General features: G+C 42.9%; 1 protein-coding gene and 1 pseudogene across 6 annotated transcripts in view; both read left to right on the top strand.

The window, feature by feature from the left end:
- Positions 1-24,822, top strand: part of Nxpe4 (neurexophilin and PC-esterase domain family member 4) — a 247,174-nt gene that overhangs the window by 111,978 nt on the left and 110,374 nt on the right. The gene's annotated exons all lie outside the window — the stretch shown is intronic.
- Positions 15,512-16,678, top strand: LOC143438873 (small ribosomal subunit protein eS25 pseudogene; annotated as a pseudogene).

Consider the following 24,822-nt stretch of genomic DNA (forward strand, 5'->3'; position numbering starts at 1 on the left):
CAGGCCAGGTCAACATGACAGAAGCTTGGACTCCTTTCAGAAAAATATGCAGGCTTATAGATAGAGGTATAGGTAAACAAACACAGATGATAGATAGATAGATAGATAGATAGATAGATAGATAGATAGATAGATAGATAGATACATACATACATACATACATACATACATACATACATACATAAAATATTTAGTCAGTTGATGAACAAGTGGAAAATAGATGGCACATATGTAGATTACAGATGACAAATTGTTAAATGATAAATAGATAATAGGCAATAGAGATGATTAATTGATAGATGGAATATTGACAGATGATAGAAAACATGACAGAGAGATGGTAGACTGATAGGTAGATAACAAGTAATAAATGATGAGTGAGACAGACAGAAAGACAGACAGACAGATAGCTAGACAGAGCTATCTACAAAAGCAGTATTACACAACGGCATTTGGTTTTCCAGGCCATGGCTTAAGATACTGAAATGTTGGTCTTTTGGCAGAGAAAGGAGCACACATACAGGATATTTAGGCTACATGGTACTTACTGACATATCAAACAGTGCTGTTATTTCTCTTATTTAAAAAGAATCCTCTTGGTCCCCTATCTCTGTCCCCATTTTATCTCTCTGTTCTTTGGCTGACCAAAACCACTTGAGAGGGTCACAAGTTCTCCTCAGAGTTGCTTATGAATCCATTTAGGCATGTTTACAGCACCATCGGCTCACCAGGACTGTCACAAAAGTCTAAGAACCAGATCTCAATGTTCTTGAACTTGGCATGGAGCAAGTATCCAGACACAAGGAATGCTACAGCCCCACTGGTTGTTTAAAAATTAAATGGCTTCTAAATGGCTACATTTCTGAATCCTCTGAGAGCCCTCTCCAACCACGGCCATTCCTGGACATCTGTTTCCTACCTCCACAGAATGCATAAATTAAAGAGTTTGTCATGGCCACTGTAGGGTAGGGGGTGGGCATGTTTCCTTCCCAGAGGTAAGCCAGTTTTCATTCAATGATGTATGTGCCTGCCAATCCCCCATAAAGCCACACCAGAATCCAGGCGCCACATGTAACGATCTTTGGTGTATTCACTTTAGAGGCTTGTCTGGTGTCCTCAATGTTCCCAGAATGCCACCAGACCCTTTGTGGCTCCCTTGAGACAGTCTTAGATTCTGGTTCTAGTAGACCTGTGTATCCGTTGTCCCTGTAAGTGCTGTTGGTCAAGTGAGCAACTGTCTCTAGTTCATTTGCCCTCCAAAGCTCTAACCTGGTTCTCCTTAGGCTGGCCCCAATGTCCATTTCAATGGCCACCCAAACCTTTAGCTTCCTTGGACTTTGCCTCTGGGAGGCAGAGAAATTGAATGGGTAGCATAACTCATGATGGGACCTGTAGAAGTAGTTTGAGATCAGAGATTCCCAGCATGTCAATGGCTGTCAAACATCACTTCTGCTTAACTGCACAGACTCATCAAAAGCCCCAGATAGTCTCCTTTTGTAAAAATTAACAGGAATTTTAATAATAAAACTAAGAGCACTCTATATGTATTTTGCACCCTGTTTGATGAACACAGACTCATTCCAGTAATCTCCTTCGCATCCTTACAGATATGACAATGGGGGCCAGTGATGAAATTTAAGACTTGAGTGTCAGAAAATGAGACTGAAATTCAGCTGGGCCAGCACACAGCCAATGCTCCCGACTACCATGGTACCCCGCCCCTTGCATGGCCTGAAGATTTATATCTACCAATTAAACGTGACATTCGGAACTGACTTTCCTAATTTAGCTGATAATAGAGATCTTTTAATATACAAAATCTCAGTACTATCAGAGCTAAAAGATTGGGAATGATAGAACATTTTTAATGTAATTGCGTTTCAACCGAAGCTGAGAGAGTTTGGCACCTTGATAAGTATTACTGATGTCAACTTGACACCCTGAGTCACCAGGCATTGTGAAGTTAGCAGGGAAGTTTGCACACCGGATTCCGTTCTCTTCATCATTGCATCGCTTGGGCAGGATCATCATTTCCATAAGGGGAAGCCCCTCAGATAAGCCATTTCTAAAGATTAGCGAGTGATTTGACGATTACTCCAAAGACTTAATGAATCGAGTGCCCTAAAATGATGTCATATGACAGGTTGATAGTACAGCCCGTTGAGCTTAATTAGAAGATAAAAGGGAACTTGGCGTGTAGCTCCGTAGTAGAGAGCATGTGCTGAGCATGCTTGAGGCCCTGGTTTCAATCTGAGTGGTGAGAAGAGGGAATCCCCTTATGTTGTAGATTTTCCCATTAATATTAATTAGCATTAGCATTTTACTATACTGATGGTTAGTGTTTTGAATATCACCTCACCTTTTACTAGCATTTGACTTAGCCTTAAAATGTTTTCAATTAATGACAGCACACCGATCTCTTGTGGCCTTGCCATTTCCTAGATCCTGTGGTAGTTATTTCTCTTTTCTCCCCTGGTCTCCAAAGCATGACGTGTCCTAGGCTCAAAGTTGAGACATCTTTTTTTCTTTATCTGATCTCCCTTGATCATCTCACCCAATGAGGTGGCCTTTACAGAACATGCACACATTGGATACTTGAAAATGTGTATCTTTGGGCTTACTTCTTTCTAGATACCTGACTAGCATGTGTGAATGGTTCCTAACAGTCTCTGTTTACTTACCTCAAACCTAAGATTTAAAATTCAACTTTTTAAATTGTGTGTGTGTGTGTGTGTGTGTGTGCACGTGCCCAAGTCTATGTATGTGCACCACGTGAGTGCAGGAGCCTTTGAAGACCAGAAGAGGTGTCAGATGCCCTGGAACTGAAGTTACAGTGATGGGCTATGGAACATGGGTTCCTGGAACAAGACCCATGTCCTTTGCAGGAGCAGTACGTTCTTTTAATTACTGAGCCATCTCGCTAGCTTCTGGATCTAAACTTTTCCTCTTCTCCAAACTTGTACTCTTTCTTGCCTTGGCAAAGGGTGTCCATCTATCTGGATATTTCCAGCTGTAAACTTTTAATCATTCTATATTCCTCCGTCACACCAAGTGTCCAATCTCTGAGTGAATCTCGTACAGTCTGTTTTCAGAATAGAGCCCAACCCCAACCATATCTCACTGTCTCATCACTTCCAGTGTCTGCTTCCTGCTGTCCTGCTCTCACCACTGGTTCTTAGCAGTGGCCACTTTAGAATATGAAGCACACCAAAATAATCTGCAAGGCAATACACTGCAATGTCCACCATCAAACTCAGAGTAAAAGCCATTATAACACCCTCAGCCCCGACACTGCCTGGCTACATCACTCCTAGAAGGCTCTTCCTCCTTCTCTTGGCTTCAGCCATGCTGACACCCCTTTGTCCCATGTATATGGCAGACACACTGCTGTCTTGGGAGCTTTCATTATATTTCATCTGACCAAATGCTCCTCCTTTGGCTATCCAACTGGTTCCCTCCCTCCTTCCCTTTCGTTCTTGGCTCAAATCCAACTTCTTCTGTCTCCTATTGCTGTTGTAACAAGACATCCAAAGCCTTGTTTCTTAAACTGTCAAGTATTTATTATCTTACACTTCTGTAGCTGGGGGATTCCAGAGGCCAAATGTCAGAAGGGCCTTTGCATCCCATAGGTGGTCACACTTTGCTTTTCTAAAGGCGGCTCCTGTGCCTTCGCTCCAGGTTCTCTCCTCTTTCCTTAAAGCTGATAACACAACATTGTCAAATCTTTTTTTAAATCAGATTTTACAGTCACATTACTGTTTCTGAGTCTGACTCTTGCTATCTAATGTAACTCCACCTGAATGACAGCTAATCCCTCCATCTCAAGGACTTTAATCTAGTCACCTATTCAAAGGCTCATTCTCCACATAAGGTGTCATGGTCACAGCTTCTAGGAATAAAGACATGTGGACATTTGGGGGGATTATCATTCAGCATACCACAGTGGCTTTGTTAATAAGCTTTTCCAACTGAAGTATTTAAATTTATGAATCCCATTCTCTTCCCAGAATGGTGCTACTGTGTCTTTAACCCCCCCCCCCCATGGCATTTATCACTATCTTGCACATAATAGGTCTAGAATGTAACTGTTTAAGGGTAAGGAGGCTTTTAAAATTTTTACTCCTCTATATAATCTGTAGCTTTTAGAAGACTAGCTAGAACATGATAAATCCTCAATGAATGCCTGCTGAATAAATAGGGGGGATGTTTTATAAATAACAATACATGGTAGATTGAGACCCACAAGTGGACTCTGCCAATGGAATGTACAAGCAGAGGATATCACTAGAGCTTCTCCAACCTTGTCTCTGCTGTGGTCCATGAAAGACTTTGCAGTTAGTTAGGATCACATAACTATTTCTAACCACTGTATTATGATTTTAAAAATAATTTATGTTAAGTATAGTCTGGAGCAATGAAAGGACTTTTTTCTCTCATCCAGTCTGTCATATGCTGAAGCAATCAGGGATGGGTAATTTTGAGTGATGTGATGAAAGATTGGATTTATTTATTTTATGTGTGAGTGTTTTTGCCTGAGTCAGTCTCTCTCTCTCTCTCTCTCTCTCTCTCTCTCTCTCTCTCTCTCTCTCTCTCTCTGTCTCTCTGTCTCTCTGTCTCTCTGTCTCTCTGTCTCTCTCTCTCTCTCTCTCTCTCTCTCTCTCTGTGTGTGTGTGTGTGTGTGTGTGTGTGTGTGTGTACCACATGTATGCTTAGTGTCTATGGAAGCCAGGAGAGAACATCAGATCCCCTGGAACTAGAGTTACAGATGGCTGTGAGCTACCATATGGGTCCTGGGAATCAAATCCAGGTCATTAAAAGAGCAACAAGTACTCTTAAGCATTGAACCACCTCTCCAGGCAACATCTTTGATAGACTGAGCCACTCAGAGCAGTGTCTATGTAAAGCAGAGTCTTCACTCCTTCCTTACTACCAGAGGAAGACACAAAATGCAACCAACCAACCAACTTTTGTTGCAGAAAGATGCCAGAATTGAGAGGGGGCTGTAGCTCAGTCAGTAAAGTGCTTGCCTAGAGTGCACAGTGCTCTGGGTTTGATATCAAGGAGTATTAAACCCAGTCAAGACAGTGCATCCTTGTAATCCTGGCACTAAGGAGACAGGCAGGACAATGACGAATACAAGGTCATCTTCAGCTATGTAGCACGTTCGAGGCCAAAATAAACTACATGAGACACTGTCTCAGAAACAAAACAAAACAAGCCAATCAATTGGGCAAATGAGAGTTAATAGATCCCAGGCTGGGCTCAAATGACTGTAGTTACAAGCTTCACCTTTGATTTCATTGTGAAAATTAAAAAGGAAATTAAAAGATAATTTAAAACAAACTCTGAATTGTTTGTTATCAGAATATAATTAGTCTACTCTGATTAATGCAACTTCTGTTACTAAAAATTGGATGTCTTTGCAAGACACAACCCAAAATATATGCTCATGACTTTGCAGATGGCTATTGGCAAGGAAACCAATATCAGAGTCTAGAAAGTGGTCCACATGTCATGGTGACCCCATATTTAGTAAAACTCACTCGTGTAACTTAGGAAGTAGATTGCCGTGTGAGTGAAACAAAAGCTCAAGGGGGGGAAACATGACGTTAGAGGATTTGCTTTGTGATATTTGTCTTGTTTGCCTAGGTCTTGGAAGAAATAAGCCCAGGGAAGAGTCTCTCAATTTGAAAGCAGACATGAAAGAAAGTGGAGAAATGTAAGGATTCACTCTTTGCAGGACTAAAAACGCCAATTGCTTCCCTACCCTGCAAATAGTAAAATTTAAGTCTGAAAGCAATTTTAAGGCAGATGCCAATAAAATCTCTCAGAAGATTATATCACCTAAGGGCAAGGATCAAATTAAGGATATATTGCACAGTAAATCTTTTTCAATTGTACGAAATTACTCATGGCAGATATTAAGGCAAAATTTGTCTGCAGAACTGTGGTAGCCTAGAGAAAGAAACTGTGGAGTGAGATGCAAGGAAACACGCCAGACAGGAGAAATGTATCTCAAAAGGAACCTTTCTACTTTTACTGTTTTTCCTTCTCCTTCCTGGAGAAACTGCCCTTATGCCATGAGGTAGGCAGAAGAGGGGCCTTCATATCTAGAACAGGAGTTAGGGAGCCTCAATCCTCATCTCCTACAGGAGGGAGATGGAATCTGACCTGCATCAAGAGGGCTTCTCCATTAGACCACTGCCTGCATCCAAGTGGAAATGTGGTGAGGAGGTGGTCCACAGGAAGGATGCTGAGGAATACTTGGACAAGTGATGTTAGAATCTGTGGGCGTTGAGGAGAAAATCCTTATGAGTGGAAGAGCTGGTGTGTTATCAGAGAAAATGCACGTGGGAAGTACAACCCAGAATAGAGGGACGGTCAGAGCCCATGTGTACTGAGAAGAGCATCTATGGTGAAGTGGGCTAGGAGCTGGGCACAGGGCGACAAAGTCTGAGCAGGATGAAGAAGCTAGCTGTGTACAGGGTGTCTCATAGTTGATCCTATGAGCCTAAGCAGAGAAAAAAAGTGTTTCTGCAAAGGAGATGGACTGCAGAGGTGACAGAGACCAAGCAGGCTTTAGAATGGAGGATCATGAGTGTGAAGAGGAGAGCATATGCAACAGTGTAGACCACATAGAAGATTGGTTTAAAAAATAGTGAGGAGAGGGGCTCTCTATAAACAGTGAGGGAAGATGGCATAGCTGGTAAAGTGCTTGCCTTGCAAGCATGAGAACCTAAATTCAATCTTCTCTCAGAAGCAAAAGCTAGGCCTGGTAGAGCACACCTATAATCCCAGAGCTAGGCAGGCAGAGCCCAGCAAATCGCTGGGGCTTCTATTCCAGACAGCCTAGCCTTATAGGCAACTTGCTGGCCTGTGAGAGACTGTCTCAAAACTAACTGACAAAATACAGGGTGGATACGTTCCTGGTGAACAATACTTAAGATTGACTTCTGGTCTTCACATGCATGCCCACTTATGAGTGTCTGCCCACTGATGTACACGCATGCACGCACGTGCACACACACACACACACACACACACACGCACACGCACTCACACTTGTGCACACGCGTGCGCACACACACATACACATACACACGCACGCACAGTGCTGAGCAAGGTATTCATGTAGGATAGGAGCAGCAGCAATGGATGGTGATGGCAGATGATACATCCATGTGAACTTTTACCCTCTTAATATATGCATATGTAAACTATACATATGTACACACACATACACACACATATATTGTTCTGTGAGAGGGCCTGGGAACAGCAGTATTCAAAAAGTAGTTGACATACCAGGCACATAGATCATAGTCCCTAAATGCATAATACAATTTATAATATTTATATTGCATATTTATATTACATATGTGCATAAGTATGTCGAGACTAGAGACCCACCTCAGGTATTATTCTTGGGTTGTTGGTTTGGTTTGGTTTTGGGTGTTTGTTTTCACCTGTTTTTCATTTTTTATTATTTTATTTTATGCATATGTAGTTTTTGCCTGTATATATGTACTATCTGTGTGCCTTGTACCCCCCAATGCCATTAGAGGGTGTCAGATCACCCGGAACTGGAGTTACAGACAATCATGAGCTGCCATGTGGGTGCTGAGAATTGAATCCAAGTCCTCTGGCAAAGCAGCCAGTGCTCTTAACTGCTGAGCCATCTCTCCAGCTCGTTTATTTTCATCAAAGGTTCTAAGCATCAAACTCAGGGCTTCCTGACAGCACTTCATCAACAGAGCCATCTCTCAAGCCCTATTACCTACTTTTCATATCTAACTTGAGAGTTATCCCTTTTCATAAAATCTAGATGTCAGAATCAACAGTCTTAACTCATATTCAGGAGATGTGACGACCTCTCCCAGGGCTGTGCAGGAAAAGAAGCTTGGCTTACATGGAACTGCAGAATTAAAATGAAAAGACATTCCTAAACTTTATTTAATTTAATATACATAGACTAAATCTATAAATAATGATGATACAGTAATTTTATTTTTCTGCTTTAAATTCTTATGGATATTTATTTGTAGAGATAGGTCAGCTTTCTAAGGTCATCTATCTAACACAAATTCTTTCCTTTTATGAAAACCGCTCAGTTTACTTACTTCTTTTGCTATTTTAAACTTTTAAATTATTTTATGCATCAAATGAACAGCTTACATAGTGATTGCTGTTCCATTTTATAATTACAATAATAAATATTCCTTTGCATTTTTCACAGGCTGAGAATTTCTATATATATTTCTATACATTTGTATTATATATTGATATTATACTCATATATAGTATATATAATTATACATATATATGTCTATATAGTAACACACACACACACACACACACACACACACATATATATATATATATATAAAAGCATGTAGCAAGGTTTTGGAGCACATGATTTTTTAATCCTAGCATTCAGGCTGGGCCAGAAAGATTGTGAGTTTGAGGCAGCTGGAGCTCTAAGTGAGTCCTAAGTCACCCTAAACTATACTATGAGACTCTGTCTCAAAACCAAAACAAAAATACCAAAAAAAAAAAAAAAAAAAAAAAAAAAAACAACCAAACATGCATATGCAGAGGGATCCAGAGGCAGAGAAGAAGGCAGAATACAGACTTAGAAGTGGGGAGAGGCACCTCTTTTCCTTGTTATGGTAAACAAGCTTTACACTTGCTGAATAGAAATTTTATCTAAAATATTTGCCCACACAGCATATTTTTAAAACTAATGGGAGCTAGATGAAGGGTCCACATGGTGACCCTTCCTATCACTGTTACTTACTAATTTTGTCTACCTCGATCAAGATATGTAATCCACCTGCCCCTCATCCATGAAAGTAGGCAACACTGTCTACATAAATAAATGTATAAAAGTGCATGGGCATTTTGTAGAGTCTTCTTGGTTAACCTCTTCATTACAGGATCTCAGGCTACTCTCATCATCTCCCTTGCCCCTTCCATTTGTTTGATGCTATCTTGACTACGATTAAACACAATATAACAACGAATGTTAATAGGTACAGTTAAAAATCTCTGCTTCACCAGTCAGCACACTAGTACACTGAAATGTGCCGCTAAGAAAGGACAGGGCTTTGTTTCTGTATCTAAAGTAGCAGAATACACCTTCTGATAAGATCCAACTTGAGGTTCTACAAAAGATGTCAGATTAGAGCTCCTCTAGCCCTTCTTCCCTCTTCCTCAGAAATCAGAGCAGCCCTCCCCCACCCCTGTTTCCTGGGACAGAACATTGATAAACTACACTTGCTAAAAAGCAAGGTGAGTCTTCTGCCTCCATGTCGAAACTTCAGTCCAGCCTCCAGACCAAAGGTAGCCTTGAATTAGCAATAGATCACATGGTACGGAACTGTCCCCTTCTTTCTGGAAACCCATAAGAATAAAACACTTCTTCGTTTCCCCAGAATAAATGGAACTGAAGAATGTCCTCTCCCTTCAGGACCCGACCATAGTCACCTACAGCAGTGATGCTGTAACCCTCCCAATAAATACATTACAAGACCAACAGGCAGGACGTCTGTATGTGGGATTCACCCTACTGTGACACAACAAGATTGTAGAATGAGACCTTTTGACTGTCACCCTGTCACAGCAGCATCCAATAGTTGGTTCCCTGCAGACAAAAGCATCTTTCTGAGAGTTGGGGAAGGCCAGGCAAGACTTCCAGGACACTGAGCAAAGAATCTGGGAGCGGATGCACTGAAGAAACTAAATGTGGTGTTATGTCACCTATCAGCTTTTCCCAAGACAGCACAGGCAGCTGGGTGAGCATTTGGTACCCAGCGAGGATCCAAGAGGTCTGCTTCTTCCTTGCCTCACGTTGAGTACTAAAATGGAACAAGTGTTTGAGACCGAGTGGGAGCGAGGAGGAAGGGCTCTCTGAGATGGGACTCTGCCTCTGTAGCAGCACTACATCACGTTCCCCCACAATGAACTCTGTCCCAGTTAAAGGTCGTTTTGTTCATGAGTTACTGGGTTAATTGACTATGTCTACTTCTTCTTTTTTTCCTCTCTCATCCAGAGAATGAGAATAAGGGTGAAAACTGCTTCCCGGATTGTTTAGCGTTAAGAGAGGGACCACTCACAGAAAGTGTTCAGCAGAATGACTTGCCCTTTATAACAACCCAAGTTGAGGTCTCAGCTGATCCAAGGCTTTCTCTGAGACCCTGTGTATGGAAAGGGAACCCAGCTCCAGGAGCATTTGGCAGAGTGAGTAACAACCCCAAGGCCAGGGCCTTGGGATTATTTCCCTGAGGTGCTGATGGAGAAGGAACACAGCTCCTTCTCAAAACCAGGTACATGCTTGGCTAAGCCAGTGATAGCCTGGTGCCAGGGCCTTGAACCTCGGCTTCAGAGTCTGAGAATCCAACCCTTCCCACTATGGGGTTATGGTTATCAGTGCCAAGGCTACTGTGTGCTCAGTCTGTAACGTTCTTGAGATACCTGTGTTCCCTCTGTGCAACACTGGTTAATTAGCTTCTGACTGACCATGTCCCATTGTATGATAGTTTCAGAATATATGATGCTGTTCTTAGTAAGCTTGCTTGGCATAAGAGATGACTTACGCAGCACACCCCATCCATATTTACCAATCTCCTTATCCTCTATCTCCTGGTCCTCTTTGTTTCAGGACCTTGTCACTGAAGAACCACCTGCTGGTCCAGGCCACCCAAGAAATGTCACCTAGAGTATAAGTTGTATTCTAAACTAACCTTAGTGTCTTACAAAATCCATTTTAATCTTTGCTACAGAAACGTGTTGCCACATTTCCCTTCAGCTAATTCTTTCCTCATTAGTACTGGTTAATGTCCCAAAGACGCCTCTGCCCCACTTTCTGTGAAGGAGATTTGAAGTATTAGTCAGTATAGTCAGTATTGAGGAAGACAGGCCTGAGCATCGGATGATGCCAGTGAAGATGGGCTTGGGGTAGTTGTACTGATATCAGCAGAGGTGAGTTCGGAGCATTAGTGGATATTAGTGCTGAAAGAACAGATTTTAGAGGAAAACAGTGCTAAGAATTGAGGGCAAAGATCAAAACTGGACTATTGTCAGAACATTGAAAATAAGAGAAATCCAATTGTATACAGGAAGAAACAAGGTTTACAGCATGTGGTGTGTGTGTGTGTGTGTGTGTGTGTGTGTGTGTGTGTGTGTGTGTTCTAGAAAGGAGTGCAAAAGTCAGAGAAATCAATACCTTGCAAATTGCTAGCACTCAGAGGTTGGCAGGTTATCACGGCCAGAGAAAAGAGGCAGTAAGCAGGTTTTAGAACCTGTCCAGCAGCACCACAAATTGGCCAGTGGTATCTGTGCAGGATTGCTCAGCTAAAGTTCCAGCAGACAGAGACAGATGTGTTCCTAACACTCACCTAAGTTCTTCTTCTACATGCTTTCCTCATATATGTCTGCTACATGTTTCTCACTATGCTAGGCAAATTCTTTGGCACATGCACAGCAGGGATGATGAAAATGAGGATGATGATGGTAGTGATGATGATAATGAAGAGGATGATGATGCTGGTGGTGAATGGCATCACTTAATATCTACAGATCTTTAAGTACCAACCCAAGACCTGTGCAAGTGTTATCTCATTCAGTCCTGTGTTTCTGCTATGGAATGGGTATAAGCTGAGCCTCAGTACTTTGCCACGGAGGACCCCTGCTCAGAGAGATGACATCATCATCTGCCCACATTCACACAGCAACTTAGTAGAGACTAGATCTATGACCCTAACTTACAGGGGAGGACAAAAAGTGCTTTGATAAGATATCAGAAATTTTTCTGTAAAAACCCATTGGAAGGTGGAAAGTGTTACCAAGGCATGAATTTGAGAAGGTCCCAGCCATGGAGGCTAAAAAGACAAACCTTAGTGCTCTCAGAAATGCAGGTCATATTTGAAGCACTTTCAGAAAAGAATATTTTGAGCATGCTGAAAAGCGTGTGCGCGTGCACGTGCGAACACACACAAATACACACACACACACAAGCATGCACACATACACAAACCCTACCCTGCATTCAGAAATGCTAAGCCAAGGTCCCCAACCGCCACAAGAAGAGAGAGAGAGAGAGAGAGAGAGAGAGAGAGAGAGAGAGAGAGAGGGAGGAGGAGGAGGAGAGAGAGAGAGAGAGAGAGAGAGAGAGAGAGAGAGAGAGAGAGAGAATATTTGGGGATACTAACAGCACCCTGGTAGGGACAGGTGTTTATTTGTCAAAGAGAAGCTGTAGAGGTCACTAAACTTATGGAACCCGCTAGATCATAAGATTAGAAATAACATGTGACAGAGCTGAACAACTCCCTAAGAAAATTAGAGGTCATGGGTTCTTATTATCACCCACTGAACAATTTAAAAAGTTAAATTTTAATAGGCAAATGGTGTGTGGAGCAGTGAATTATTACCCACATGCCTAATGTCAGCAAAAAATCTTTGGTCCTCTGAACCACCAGTGACACTACCAGAGCAAGAAAAGCAGGGTGGTGCAGTATTTAATTATAAAACCCAGGAAAGGGGGAAACCTTGGCCCCTAAAACATCAACTATCAAATACCTTGTTGAAGTATAACTGTAGTTTCAGTTCCCACAATCACTTGAGGCAGGGTTCACCCACTCTTTATCTCTTTACTGGCATTTACTAAAAAATAGAAAAATAAAAATAAAATAGAGGCATTCTTATACAAAACAAATACATAAAGCAAGAAACACCTGATGAAAATCCATTACAAAACAAACAAATAACCAGTCCTGAACTTGACAGATTGCTTAGAGCTCCCAGGGACTAAACCACCAACCAAAGGGTACATATGGAGGGACCCATGGCTCTGGCCTTATATGTAGCAGAGGATGGCCTTGTTGGGCATCAATGGGAGGAGAGGCCCTTGGACCTGTGAAGACTCGGTGCCCCAGTGTAGGGGAATGCTAGGGCACTGAGGCAGGAGTGGGTGGGTGGATAGGGGAGCACCCTCGTGGAGATGTTACTCTCAATTTTTTAAAAGAATATTTGCACAATTGGAGAATGGCAGCTATCCAGATGGATCTGGTACGACACGTTCTGATTGGGATAAAGGATTGGGATGAGTCAAAATGAACATACCCTGGGAATTAGTCGGCTTTCCGATGCTATGACAAAACACTTGAGGCAAGCAGCTATTAGGAGGAAAAGATACATTTTGGCTCAAAGTTTCTGAGTTTTTGGCCTTGGTTAAGTAGGTCCATCAAGCCAGGCTTGAAGTGAAGCAAGGTACCTCAGTTTGAAGTGTGTGCGGGGAGAAGCTCCTGGCCTCCTAGAAGCTGGGAGTCAGGCAACATCCAGTACACCTCCTTCCTACTCCTCCTTCAATAGCACACAGGCGGTAACTTGACCCTAGTCCACTAAGCCCACCAGTTGGAAATCTCCTACCCACCAGCAGTATCAGAAGCCTTCAACATAGGGACCGTTGGGCGAGATGTAATATCCAAATTGTGAAACTTTGGTGCTTGAAAATAAAATCTCAAAACATCAATGTTGTGGATTCTGTTTCCAAGGTAACGACATTCAGATGTTAGGTTTGCAAATAGAGGTTTATTTTGGAGTTTATCCTGGGATCAACATGCGTAAAAGAGTTAGAGGTGGGAGATGGGGCAGGAGGAGAAGCCAGCAGAGAGGGGATTGTGTGTTGGCTTCCAGTGACTTTATGCAAAGCTCTGAAGCTGATGTAAGGCCCCTCAAAGACAGAATTACCGTTTAAGAAAATTCCAAAGCACACAACTATGATATCAGAAAGCCTATTTTTATTGCAAGGCCAGAAACGGATTGATTGCCACTGGGATGAGGGAGTACAGATTATGAAAGGTGTCTCACATGAAGATTATTGGCAATGCATTTGTCACCATGCATTGAATCATGTAATTTCAAAGTTATTATTATATATAAATTGCATATAAAGAAAATTAGCATAAAAGAGGAACCCTGAAAAATAATAAAAGAAAAACCATTGAAGAGTCAGTCTAGGAGATTTGGCCAGTGTTTCCCAGAGTGAACACATTTTGATGTGGCTGGCATAGAACTGTCCATGATTCCACATGCTATTACAGCGGATAATATAAAGAGACTCCATCATCTCCGTGTCCAGTCCTGGTGCTATATTTCACACACAGGATCCTGACAGTGAGACAGTACACCAATCTTAACTCCACATGTGTTCAGCTTTACTTGTGCATGGTTATGTATGTCTGTGTGCGTATGTATTTTCAGCTTCATATAATCCTGTGTGTGATTGTTTTTATATCTACTAAAACAATCTCTTCTCTGTCCTCCATTTTATTAAATTTGCCATCTTAGGAGTGAGTGTTACATAAATAAAACTATATCATAATGTAAGTTTTTAGATTGTCTGGGTTTTAGTTTTTCAATCTGTATGATTCTCTGGAGATTTCCACGAGTGTCTGTGAGTGGTAGCTTGTCCATTTTCATTACTGAGTTGTAGCCTCTGGTATGGAAGGAAGTATAGGAGTGTACTTATCTCTTCACCCACAGAGTAACATCTACAATTCTTTCAGTTTGGGATTACTACCAATAAAGCTGATGTGAAGTTTCATATGTAGGATTTTTGTGTGTGTGTGAATAGAGTTTCACTTTTCGGAGATGAATACCCTACCATACAATACATTCTAAATGAATATTTGGCTTTATAAGAGACCTCAAGGGGCTGGGGAGATGGTTCTGTTGATAGAGTGCTTGCCCCACAAGCATTGAGGACCTGAGTTTGGATTTCAAGAACCTCCACAAAAAAATAGGGCAGGCTGGAGTACTGCTATAGCATCAGCACTGAGGAGGATGGAGAGACACAAAGATAGGTGGGTCCTTGAAGCTCACTGACCAGTCTGTCTAACCAAAGGAATGAGCTTCTGGTTCAATGAGAGACCCTGTCTCAAAACATAAAGATGGGGAGTGTTCAAGAGAAGCACACAGTATATAAAAACAATATGCTGAATCTCTCTCTCTCTCTCTCTCTCTCTCTCTCTCTCTCTCTCTCTCTGTGTGTGTGTGTGTGTGTGTGTGTGTGTGTGTGTGTGTGTGTGTGTGTGTCCCTGTGTCCCTGTGTCCCTGTGTCCCTGTGTGTGTGTGTTTCATGACTGACCACTTTGTATTAGACAAGCAGTCAGGAGGGCTCATTCCTGGGAGAATTCTCCCTCCCTCAGCAGTCAAGAGTTATTAGTTGCCTGTAGTTCTTTTTCTAGGAGTGAAACTCCATGAGATTTTTCTACCTTCCATATTAGTATGTCTGCTGATATTGCCCTTTTCTGGTCTTGTTTATGCAGCATCCCTAGGAGAAACTGTCTCACAGCAGACTTGCTGGTCCTCTGGTTCTTACAATCTTTCTGCTTCCTCGTTATCAACGTTCCCTGGGCCATAGGATGCAGGGGCTGTGATGTAGATGTATCTGCTGGAGTTGGGCTCTCCAAGATCTGTTGATCTCTGTGCCGTGTCCAGTTGTGCTTTTCTGTAACGGCCTCCATTTGTGGTAAAGAGACGTTTTTGTTGTGGTAGCCACAGTTATGTGTGGATAGGAGGGTGAGGTTCAGAATTTAGTAGGGAATTTTGCAGGTCTAACAAACTGAGAGTAGCAGATACTCTCCTAAGACCTATGACCTCACCATCCCCAGAAAGCTGGTTAAGTTTCTAATAACCAGGTATAGTTTCCCTGATGTTCAGTAGGCCTTGAGTGCAATGATAGAATAAAGATAATGTAGTCATTTTTATTGCAAAGATAAGCTGATAGGAATCAATAAAACTGATAAAAAGAGATCCAGATGAGGAAAAGAGAGGGAAAAAAGGAAACAAAGGAAAAGTTATAAAGAGCAAAGCCTTCTGGGATGGCTGAGTGGTTAGGAGCATGCACTACTCTCGCAGAGGACCACAGACCAGTTCCTAACCCTCATGTCAGACAACTCAACAACTTCCTGGAACCCCTGCTCCAGAGGACCTGACACCCTGTGGTGTCTGTGCACCTGTGTGGGCAACCATGCACACATACACCAACCCCCACTCAGACACACATGCATGCAGACAGACAAAAACAAATAAAACAACAAATATCCTAAACAGAGAAAGTCCTATGTGTATAGAGTTTGGAGATTTTACAGCACCTTGGGAAGGATGCATTTAAAAACAAAGTCCCCGGGATTGTTGGGCTACCGGGCTTCCTTTTTTCCGCCATCTTAGTGAGGCTGCAGTGGTCCACACTACTCTCTGGGTTTTGCCATGCCACCCAAAGATGACAAGAAGAAGAAAGATGCCAGAAAGTCGGCCAAAAAAGACAAAGACGCAGTAAATAAATCTGGTGACAAGGCCAAAAAGAAGTGGTCCAAAGGCAAAGTTCAGAACAATCTCGTCCTGTTTGACAAAGCTACATACGACAAACTCTATAAGGAAGTTCCCAACTATAAGCTTATTACTCCAGCTGTGGTCTCTGAGAGACTGAAGATTCGAGGTTCCTTGGCCAGGGCAGTCAGGAGCTACTTAGTAAAGGACTTATCAAGCTGGTTTCAAAGCACAGAGCCCAAGTAATTTACATCAGAAACACAAAGGGTAGAGACGCTCCAGCTACTGGTGAAGATGCATGAACAGGTTCAATCAGCTGTACATTTGGGAAAATAAAATTTTATTGAATCAAAAATAAATAAATAAAAACAAAGTCCCTGTGCTCATGATAGTCCCACTGAAAGGGGGTGGGGGAGGCAGCCAGAAAAGACAGATAGAGGATGTCCTGGGAGAGATGATTCAAATGCTGACTGACTTCTTTACAGATATATATATATATATATATATATATATATATATATATATATATATATATATATATATATAGAGAGAGAGAGAGAGAGAGAGAGAGAGAGAGAGAGATTGAGACGTGAAAGAGCAGTATCTGAGGATCTTTCAAAATGTTCTTTAAAAATACCTATTTCTTTCAAAAGGTATCTGTGAACACAGTTCTATCCACAGCTAAAACGTCTGTCTGTCGCAGGTAAGCATTTTCAGATGCTGTCAGTGGGCCCATCTTGCAAGAAACACTTGACTGTAATTTTTAGTGTCAGTTTCCTTCTGGTCTGATTTTGAGGTCCCTCCCTCTATCCAGAGTGACCATAAGCCAAGACAGGGACTCATTTCTGGATCCTGTTTGGGCAGGAAAATGTGCCTGTGAGTCTTGGGTGAGACCCAAGGAGGAGCTGAATGAAGATTTCATGGAATTGAGTTAACAGGTCACAGAGGGATCCCTGTGCTGACAGGAGACTGCCAAGAAAGCCAGAGGCAACAGGCAGCTCCACCAGGCAATGGGTAATGGCAGGGGAGGGAGGGAGGGAGGGAGGGAGGGAGGGAGGGAGGGAGGGAGGGAGGGAGGGAACAAGGGAGGAAGGGAGAGCCAGTGGGGCTATGGCTTTAAGGTCCACTTGTGTTGTCCTTTGGGTCTCTCTCTAAGGGTGTGATTTTGTAGCATTAAATAAAACATTTGTTGATTGGAGAACCTACTAGTGTGACTATGGTCTTGGGCTTTGCTTTCTAATGGTCAATAGCTGGGTGGTGCACTTGGTTTGGGATTAGTAAGATAAGATACAAATGGGGGAATCATAACCCTGCTGAAAGTTTTGGGGTATGATTGGGGTTTTCAACAATGTATGTCAAGTCTGAAGATTGATACTGGGTGGAGACTATATGACTTGCTAGCAAGCTCTTTATGTCATTATACAGCATGCTAAAGTGTGAAAGTCAAGGCTTCTAATGGGAACTTGGTACCATAAACAAGGTTAATATCTTTGCTGCCCATCCTAACTCTAAGTTCTGTGATGGCATGACTCATGCAATAGGACCTCTGGCCAGATCCCAAATACAGTTAGTGCACACCATATATTTCTGTGAGTCATGGGCTCAAGAAGCATGCTGCTGAGTTAATATAATTGTTTTTTAAAAAAAAAAAAAAATAGCAGAGAGCTGCACAGACCTCACACTCTCAGCATCTCCGTGAAATCGAGTACCGTCGTGGCATCCTGAGGGCCATTAGCTTTGAGAGCACGAGGAAGGACGAATTTCAGAATTACTCCAAGGATACCATAAAGTTGCGGAAGCCACCGCGGTATTCCTCCCAACTGTTCTGCAACTATCACTTGTCAGTAGTCATTAACCAAAGGACAAGGGAGGAGAGGCAGGGACATATGGCAGACAGCTGCATCCGCAGGCATCCACTGGGGACAATCACAGGCAACTTTTGGTAAAGGGCAGGTGCAATGGAAGATGGGAAGTCCCCATGTAACGCACTCAAAGCTGCTTAAAATATGGCAAAGAGAGGAAAAGAAGATATGTCTTCATTCAGTTTAGTCCACAGAGAGCCGGGCCTCTCTGTATGGCAAAGGATTGCTCTCATGCGCAGGAGACAAAAGGGGGTGAAAAGGTAATGAGAATCTGACAGTGTCATGTTTGAAAACAGATATAGATAACATGGGCCAGGGGGATGGCTTAGTGGGTACAGTGGCTTGCCACCAAGCCTAAGAACCCAAGTTCAATTCCAGCCCCCTGCATTGTGGAAGGAGTGCTGACTCTCATAAAAGGTACTGGCATCCATTCATGTCTGTCTGTCCACTTCTTCCCCTCCCCCTCCCCCTCCCCCTCCCCCTTCCCCCTCCCCTCTCCCTCTCCCTCCTCTCCCTAGAGACTCAGACAGAGGAAGGAGACGAGAATCTAACTAGGAGCTGAGAGAATCTAACTAAGAGCTGAGTTATTGTGGTGGCATGGTGATGCTATAGTTATGACTCAGATAAAAACAACGGACACATTATAAATAAATCTAAGCTTAATGCTTTCTTCGTCGCATGACCTTGAGAAATGCAGCTCTGTGCACTTGAGCTTCCTGACCTGTCAAATGCAGACGTTGAGGTCTTTGCATAGAGAACGTGAAACTTCTGTTTCCCTCAACTAGTTTGACCTTTTGTTTCTAAAGAAAACTTAGGAAGGTCCTCGGTTTCCGATTTTCCTCTTCTCATGAAAGTCATATTGTTATTGAATTGGGGGTCATGCCTGTACCCCAAAAGGCCAAGTTTGGTCATTCGTCCTTGAGGAGCCAATTAAAGCAACCAAGTTACTAGTATTAAGTATGGCCACATTGGGAAGACAGACAAAGAGATTCAGTGATCCACTTGCCCCCATCCCTGTCCCAGTTCATTTTCAGGGTCCGGAGTGAAAGGGCTAGGGGTGAACATCTAAGCAGTCCCCCTCGAAATGTGGTCCTCCACCTACCACTGACATGCCACACTCCAGGCTTCTGCCTCATTCTCTGAAGTAGTCTGACAAGCTGCAAGAACTTTCTGAAATCTTTTCCTGGGAACAGTCATTCCTGGGGATATTCTTATTTCTTAGGATCACCATTTCAATGGTCTGATAGTCAGATTCTAAAGTGTCTCTTTAGGATATCTTTACTTATATCAGGCCACTTATCATATTGGTCAATTCTGGAACTCAGAAACCTAACTTACGGGAAACCCTTGAACCAGGAAATGAGAGGGTTCTCTGCAAGTGAGATCTGATGGAAAGCCAGGATGGTCCTCAAGGGACCACATGGCCTGTGACTCTACACGCATGCCCTTCATCCCTGATCCTGATCCTAGAATCTGTAACATGGTTTTTATGTTTGAATGGAAAAATATCACTGTGAGTATGGACGCTTATGCTGATTGCTTGGATTTTGTGACCCACCCCACCTCCAAATTTTATAAAGCCATAAGAGTTTTCTCACATGTTGTATTTGAAAGAAAAATCAGCCACCCAGGCAGCCAAAATAAATACATATCCTGATGAAGGTAACTTAGATTTGGGGACACGACAGTGGTACACTTGGGAACTCTAAGCTAAGTACAAATAGAAATCTCATCTTGAGACTCTTTCTTTGAATGCCCTAGGAACGGTGTCATTTGACAGATCCTGGAGGTTTTGTCTCTCCCTTGCCTAACTAACTACACTTTCCACATGACTCTGTTTTTTAAAATTATATTGTCTGTGTGTGTGTGCCTGAGTGTACGCATGTGTGCCATGTGTGCACAGGACTAGTCAGAAAGAGGGCATTGGATCTTCTGGAACTGGAGTTATGGACAGCTGTGACCCACTAAGTCGATGCTGGGAACTGAACCCAGGTCCTCTGCAAGAGCAATAATAATGCCCTTAACCACTGAGCCATCTCTCCAGCACCACTATGACTGTGTTTTGGAGATCATTTCTAACTCTAAACCTTAAGCACCGTGTTTTCAAAGCTGTCCTCTCCTGTCCTCCTGGCACCTCCTCTCTTGATCATTCTATTACCCCCTTCCCCTCACCCCTTCCTCCTTTCTCTCTGCGATTTTTCAAGAAGTGGCAAACTTTCAGCAAGGCTGAGGGAAAGATCAGTCAAAAACCATGGACTAACACTCTAAGCAAGGACTTTTACTAAGAAAAGTCAGATTCTGATAACATCTCTCCCACCTTTACCCCCCGCCCCCCGCCACCAGTGGCACCCCTTGATTTGGCCTCTAATTGTGACTTATCTTCTGTCAAAGCAAGAGGGGACCTGGGGATGAATGGAGCTGAAAGGAATGGGGTGAAGTACAGTCTGATGCTGTAGGCAGCTTTACCACATTTTCAGTGTGTTCATGAAAGCAACAGAGAAGGCAGTGATCCAGGAGAGGTTAACATGTTCAGAAAACCATAGGAATGAATTTCAGTGAGCACATAGTACATATGAACAGAATAGCCTTTGCCAGTGCTCTAGAGGATACGCTCAACCAAAACTGCCTGGCAAGTACTGCACATTACATCCCAAGGAAGCAAGAAAAAAAGGGGGGCATGTCCCCATTCAGGGCACACAGAGGAGAGATTCTTGGGTCTGTGTTCTTGGAGCCTCCCTCCATGAGACTTGGCATATCCTTTCACAAGACTTGGCGCTTTACTGTCTTCCGACATCTAGTTATTACTATGACTAGCACTAGAACATCACCATACATATATGTAAGTACACATGTATGTGAGACGACATTATTTTGTCAGTTTTGAAACCGTATCTGCCCCGTTCTAGAGCATATCTTGTACGTCTTCCCTCACTTCCCACGCCCACACCCTGCACATTTTTTTTGTTTGTCAAATAATGAACTTTTTAAAAAAAATCAGCATATATTTTTCTATCACGAATAAAAGGACACTTCTGTGCTCTCAAAAACAGCACTAATCTCAAGATGATAAAAAGCAGTCTTTTGCTGGTTGGACTCCATGTCCTCCTCTTTCTGGCAATGCTGCACCTCACGTTGTCTTTCAAGCTGGGTGTGTACAGTATGGCGACCTGCCACACTTAAACTAACAAGACTCTCTCTGTGTGTGTGTGTGGTCTCGTGCTTTCAATGCCCAGAGATTCACTGTCACCTCTGACTCATATAATGTTGTCCCTATTCGCTCTTTATGAGACTCAACAGTGGCAGAGCCCATCAGAGGTACACAGGGAAGAGTAAGAGTTCAAACCAGGGATCAGCTAAAGCCTCTGCCTCCTGGGACAAAGTAGAGAAAAGGAGGAAGCAGCACTTGCCTGACTCCCAGAGATTCCTAGATGTACTTCCCCACTGCTAGTACTCTACCCCATCTCCTAGAAATTATATTAATTTATTCCTTGAGTATACTCTTCCTCTCAGGACACCAGGATAGTTCAGCAGATGAAGGCACTTACTGCCAAGCCTGATGACCCAAGTTCAATCCCCAGGACTCTCACATGGTAGATTTCCTGCAAGCTACCTGTTGACTCCCACAAGCACACTGTGGTGTACAACTGTCCTGGACACATATGCAAATGGAATAGAAATGTCATTTCTTGAAGCTGATGAGATGGCTCCACAGTGAAGAACATTTGCTGCTCTTCTAGAGAACCCAAGTTTTATTCCCATCGCCCATCCCAAGTGGCCCACAACTCCCTGTAACTCCATCTCTAGGGGATCTGATACAATCTTCTGAACTCTATGGGAACCTGCACTCACTTTTGCAGACACACAGACAAACACACATACACTTTAAAATAACAAGTGTTCTTCTCCGGTTGGGTTAGGAAGGAGGTGGGAGAATGGAGTGGTGTTGGTGGCCATCATTTATCTTATCCGTTGGTAGTAAATATGTACTGATCCAACATGAAATGAAAGATCATGCCATCTAAAGATCATAAAAACAACAGAGGTACCAAAGGTGATAATCTAAGGTGAATTTCACCATAAAAGAGTGGAGTTGTATGATAGAGATTCTTCATCTTTCCCAACAGCGACTGACTCCCTCCAATATCAGTATGATCAATAAGAAGATGGAGACATGAATTTATAATGGACTAAAACAGACATGAAGTCTGCTGTGGTAGCACACGCCTATAATCCAGTTCCCAGGGGATACAGGACAGAGGATCATAGCAAGTTCAAAGCCAGCCTGGGCCAGTGAGTTCAAGGCCATCTTAGACTCCACAGTGAGACCCTGTCTCAAAAACATCAAAAAAAAAATCAACAAAAGAAAGAAAGAAAGAAACAAACAAACGAAGGAAGGAAGGAAGAAAGGAAAACAGAAATGGTAACTCTTCAAAGGGAGTGGACAGGAGAACATATTTTCTGTACAGCACCACTGAACTGTATTTGACCTTATTTTCATGATGAGTATATATTGCTAATTTTATTTTAAAATATAAATTAATATTTGTGACATTTTTTCTAGTTACAGATTCATGAAGCCTGAATGCAAACAATCACCCTGCTAATGATATGCTTTTGCTATCATGGTTCCATTGGGAATTCCCCCAGCTTTCCTGCCTGTATGTGCCTCAATATTAACCTAGAGGAAGGCAGCAAAGGTGGGAAGTGACGTTGCCCACTTTCTTGTCCCACAAGAATCCTGCATCCTCACACACTTTTATTTTTGATCGTTTTTTTAAAAAAACATAAACAAAATTACATCCTGATTGCAGTCTTATTTTTAACATTTTCTTTTAAAAATACTTCTCTCATATATTATATCCTGATTGCAGTTTCCCCTCCCTCCCCTTCCCCTGCCCACTGTCTCCCTCCATGCATCCTCTCTGCCCTACAACCCCCTGACTCTCCTCTGCAAAGAGCAGGCCTCCCAGGGACATCAACCAAACGTGGCATAACAAGTTATAGTAAGACCAGGCAAATACCACCACATCAAGGCTGGACAAGGTAACCAATTAGGAGAAAAAGGGTCCCACAAGTAGGCAAAAGAATCAGGACAGCCCCCACTGTTAAGAGTCCCACGAGAACACCAAGCTACTCACCCATAACATATACGCAGAGGACCCAAGGTCAGACCCCTACAGGCTCACTAATCCCTGGGAGTCACCAGGAGTACCAGTCAGTTGATTTTGTGAGCCTTGTTCTTGTGGTGTGTCCCTGACTCCTCTGGTTCCTCTGATCCTTCCTCCCTTCTTCTGCAGGATGTCCCCACGAAGCTCCACCTAATGCCTAGCTGTGGGACTCTGTATCTGCTCACATCAGTTGTTGGATGAAGTCTCTCTGGTCTCTTTGATGATGATTCTGTTAGGCTCTGGCCCAGCACACTCTACAGGCAGGGCAAACTAGATTTTGTGGCTGGGTTGGTGTCCCAGTCCTTTCACTTGAGGCCTTGCCTGGTTACAGAATATGGCAGATACAGGCTCCATGTTCCCCGTGACTAGAAGTCTTTGCTAAGGTTGTTCTTGTATATTCCATGGAGTTTCCATTGTACTAGGTTTCTACCTCACACCCCGCCACCCCCGCCACCAAATTCCAGTCATTTCTCCTAGTATTTTCTCTCTCCTTCATACCTGACCCCTCCTACACCCAACCCCAGTGCACATGTGAAGTCTTTTCTATTTCCTTTTCCCAGGGAGATCCTTGAGTCCCCCCTTAAGCCTTCCATGTTACTTACTCTCTGGGCCTGTGGACTGTAGTGTAATTATCTTTACTTTATAGCTAATACATGCGTATAAGTGAGTACATATCATGTTTGTCTTTCTGGGTCTGGATTATTTCACTCAGATGATAGTTTTTCTAGTTCCATCCATTTGCCTGAAAATTTCATGATGTCTTTGTTTTTTAATAGCTGAATAATGGCACTGAGCAGATCCAGGCGGCAACTCTGGCCCCAATCTCAAAGAACCCAGAGGAAGCAGGGCTCCCAGGTACTCTAACCGGGGCAGTATCTTAGATAAGCAGACAGCAACACCCGCCCCAAACAGGGAGTAGCTGGGACCCACTAGGACCCAGGAAGTTACTCCTGGCCAGGAGCACTGGTTCTTTCCTGTCTGCGCCTGAGCACTGAGCAGATTTTGGGCCCTAGCTCTTACCCCAGTAGTAACACCCACCCTACACAATTCTGATACAACCAAGAAAATAGGAAAGACAGGCTCCAATCAGAGACAGGGCAGGTAGCTCTAAGGCAATCCAGATGGCGAAAGGCAAGCACAAGAACATAAGCATCAGCAACCCAGGGTACTTAGCATCATTAGAACCTAGTTCTCCCACACAAGAAAGTCCTGAAGTCCCCATATCACCAGGAAAGCAAGATTCAGATTTAAAATCACTTCTAATGATGATGATAGAGGACTTTAAGAAGGACATAAATAACACTCTCAAAGAATTTGAGGAGAACACAGGTAAACAGGTAGAAGCTCTTAAAGAGGAAACACAAAAATCCCTTAAAGAATTACAGGAGAACAGGTGAAAACCAAACAGGTGAAGGAATACCTGAATAATACTCTGTTGTGTAAACGAACCACATTTTCTTTAT

Source organism: Arvicanthis niloticus, chromosome 26 (genome assembly GCF_011762505.2).
Source record: "Arvicanthis niloticus isolate mArvNil1 chromosome 26, mArvNil1.pat.X, whole genome shotgun sequence".
In the NCBI taxonomy this organism is placed as follows: Eukaryota; Metazoa; Chordata; class Mammalia; order Rodentia; family Muridae; genus Arvicanthis; species Arvicanthis niloticus.